Here is a 4192-nt window from a genome sequence, read left to right as displayed (position 1 = left end):
ATCGCCGCTATGCTATCGCCGCTATGCGATCCGGGCTGGCTGGATCAGGCAGACGCGCCCTCCAATCAGGCACTGTAGAGGGCCGCTCGCGGTGGCCTCGGAGGAGCGAGCGGCCGCCCGATGACAGCCGGGTTAATGTGGCAGAGAGAGAGAGAACGGGGCTTCGTTTAGCGGGGGTCGTGACGGCGCCCCCCCCTCAGTCCTGCGCCCGGGGCAAGTGACCCCCGTGCCCCCCCCGGTTGTTACGCCACTGTGTGGTAAGTCAGTTATAAGTAAAATATCAGCCCACAGGCAATTCTGGTGACCAGTCCTTTGCCCTCTGCCAGACTTTTTTTTAGTCATGGTCTCCACAGTTCAATTCCTCTTTGAGAAAATGGGATGTGGAGAAATAATTGGTGGTGTGTGTATATGTCACTGTTATCAGAGACAGCAGCTGTATGAAGCTCGGCCTGTACAAAAGAGAGGCAGGGGGTTGTAGGAATGATGGACAGTAGCTGATTCGGTGGTAACGTTTGTAATTATACGGTGCCCTGATCTGAAGTCCAGTCATCTGCTGAGTCCCTATTACCAGTTTGTGGCAGTGGAGACAATGAGAGTTCCAACATGAATCCCCTCAGATTCTGGGACCACATATATGTTTCAGCAAAGCCCTTGTGTATATTGAACCAGTTAGCTAAATACATTCTCTGGAAATGCACGGGGCCTCACAATGAGGTGAGAGTAATGTCCGCAATGGAAGTCATATCAGAGTCTTGCAGAAAGGTGGCAAAGTCATTAATAATAAGAGAAGCTGGCATTATTCACGGAATGTTCTAGTCATTCAGAGTTACAAGTGCACTTAAGACCAATCCACACACAACTCATTCATTGTGCTGCATGAAAATACATGGCAAGTAGAAATCTCATTCTTCCCTATGGGGCTGATTCATCTATGCACTGCATTACCTCACAACTGTCCCTCATCTGGAACCAAATCCCTCTGCACTTCTTCCCTCGTCCGCTGTCCAATATACAGATATCTATGAAAATGTAATATTTACCTGCCAAAAGTGTTATACTTCACTATTTCAAAATGCCAATATAAAGGAAAACATCATTGTGAAAAGAAAGACAATTCTGGGTCTATTCAGTGATTTTTGGCACATAAATAGTTAATGGTCCACATAACTGGGAACTTGGCAGGGCCTAATTACATTCAGCAGAATTTGCGTTTTTACCAGAAATCTGGAGCTAATGCAGCCTAAGAAGTGTCGGCGCCATTTTCAAGACTACTAGCGACTCCTTCACCAAACTCAAGTAGTTTTTAAAAGTTCAAAATTATGTTATGCAGCCTTGTAGATGAATTTGGCGCAAATAATGACACTATTCCTGTAACCCAGAAACACTTTTATTTGTTAACAACATTCTTTTTGAATTCCCCCAAAACTTTGTAAATATTTATGGGAACACCATGTCATACCAGGGTGTCTTTGTTCTGTGTAGTCTCACTTAAACAATAAATAAGCTGAGAGTAAATTATCAGTGAAATGCAAAAATAAATACACGCTGGTCATTAGGGATGCACTGATACCAGTATCGGTATCAGTGCCGATACTAGTCATTTTCACGAGTACTCAGGCGGCTGCCATTTGGTCCCACAGCAGCCTTGTGAGGACCTTCGCAGCGCTGCTTACAGCACCGATCAGGCTGCACATCTCCTCTTTCTCTATCCTCCACCCACGAGACGCCGCACACAGCCCAGGTGAGGGGTTGTACACAGCCCTGGGGACACGCTGCACAGCCTTAGGGCACACACACGCTGCACAACCCGGTGACACGCTGCACAGCCCTGGGGACGAGCCGCACAACCCTGGGGACACACTGTACAACCCTGGTGACATGCCACACAGCCCTGAGGACATGCACGCTGCACAGCCCTGGGGACACTTATGCTGCATAGCCCTGGTGACACGATGCACAGCCCTATTGACACGTTGCACAGCCATGGTGACAAGCTGCACAGCCCTGGTGACACGCCGCACTGCACACTACCTTGGGGACAAGCAGCACACGCCTGGTGACATACCACACACAGCCATCTTAACACGCCGCACACAGCCCTGTTAGAGTTGTCTCTAAAAACAAAAGGTAAGAGAAAATCTTCCAATGGGGACGCATGTTAACTGTCTAAGAGGGGCATGCCACTCACTTTGTAAAGTTTCATATAATTTCCTGTTGTGTCTCTGAAACGGAAAGTGAGGGAAAATTTCCCTAATGGGAACCCTTCCCTACTCTCTTCAAAACTAAAACAAAAGTTTGGGTTTACATACAATTTAACCTGACAGTATTAAAGATGTTGTAGATCGAGATCCAAATAAAGGATCACAGTGAAAACTGGTGAAAGTTTTTTGAATTAACAAATGTGTACAAACATATTGCAGAGTCAACATTGGTGGAGAGGTCGTTCCATCACCTGTGGACTGCGGATCACAAGATGATAAGTCTTCTCTGGGCTGTAGCAATTCATCCTGGATTCATTTCCCCATGTTCTGCCAGGTTTTAGAGACCTTCCATTGATTCTTGTCCCGAATCACCCTGAATACATAGTTTCTGACTTATTCCATATTTAGAAAACATTCTCTCCTTCCTGAGTTATCCCTCATTGTTCTCCGTTGTAGCGATCTGTATAAATGACTCTACTAACTTCCAAGTTGTTTATATCACACTGAACATTTCAACCTTCCTTCAGATTACTGTGTTGGCTATTTTAAACACCAATACCAAGGAAAAGTAGTGTAAAAGCCCAGGTGGGTTTTAGAGTCTTATATTTTACTTTACTCGGTGTGATCGGTGTGATCAGGGTGTGTCTATTGCCTAACTACATTGTTCTTGTTAAAAGGTGTCCCTCGTCTTCTGCTCAGAAGGTTGGGAGGTCCCACTTAGCATCAAATAAACTTTCAGTTGTTGTTCATCCTGATTGTTATCTGGTGTTATTATGTTTACACTGTGTATCGGTCTTCCACTCAGTGTGCTGTAGAACTACAAGTCCCAGCATGTCCTCACAGCCAAAGACCAGGGGTTTGTGCTTCCACAATATAGAGAAATGGCAAATCTGTACACAGTAGAACCTTGTCAGTTTGCTTCAATTGCTGCTGTGTGGTAAAATGTAATATACAATGTTACCATTAGATGGCAGCATAGCACCATGAGTAATATGATTGACTGGAGGCATAAGTGCAGGATGTGTAGCAAAAAGGATATCGGCAGCAAGAATGAAAGACATTAGTTTATGTGTGACCATCTGACAAAGGCTTTTTTTTACTGATACTTTTTTTTTTGTCATTAGCCTCTTTATGCAAAGGTGCTGCAAGTCAAACACAGTCCCAGGACCACAAGCCCACCACCATAAAGACTACAGTAATTTCCTGAGCAACCTGGCTGACTATGAGGTTTTTAGGTCCTTGAAGGCTATGATGTCCATAAGACTTGGTCCAACCAGGGTGCAGAGCTTTGGCATTAAAATAACAATTGTCCTGTAGATCCTGCCACTCATTTATATGGGCTCCTTGCTGTCCAGGATGCAGTTCTGAAGGTACAGAACAATACATTTTACAGGATAGGACAGTAAGCTTCATGCCCTACTTCCAATCCTGAGGACCAGGATATTGTTCTTTATCTGGTAATTCACCTTAGATCTGTCTAGCTGGAGGAGGCCAGACCCCAGCAGCGCCGATCCAGGGCCAGAGGAGGCCAGGCACCAGCAGTGCTGGTTCGGCGGTGGAGGAGTCTGGGGCCCAGCAGCAGGTAATGGGAGCTGCTTATGCAGGAAAAGGGACCCCGACTATGCCCCTTAGAGATTCTTAGATGGGCTGTGCAGGATCTATGGTGTGCTCTGCAGGGTCACAGAGTCCAGTGCATTACTAAGTCCTGAGTCCAGTGCGTTACTAAGCCCAGAGTCCAGTGCGTTACTAAGCCCTGAGTCCAGTGCGTTACTAAGTCCTGAGTCCAGTGCGTTACTAAGTCCAGAGTCCAGTGTGTTACTCCAGTGTCTAATTCATATACTGTTCTGCATTGCTAAATAATGTATTGCTGGGATTTAAAGTCCCCCTACAGCCGTTGCCATTCTGCATTAGAGTGTAAGCTCCTCTGTACAGAAACTAATGTGACTGGCTCAGTGTTCTCTGTACAGAATTGCGGTATATGTCATAAATAT

Source organism: Nanorana parkeri, unplaced genomic scaffold (genome assembly GCF_000935625.1).
Source record: "Nanorana parkeri isolate BGI_ZX_2015 unplaced genomic scaffold, ASM93562v1 scaffold988, whole genome shotgun sequence".
NCBI lineage: Eukaryota > Metazoa > Chordata > Amphibia > Anura > Dicroglossidae > Nanorana > Nanorana parkeri.
This window is presented reverse-complemented; position numbering follows the sequence as displayed.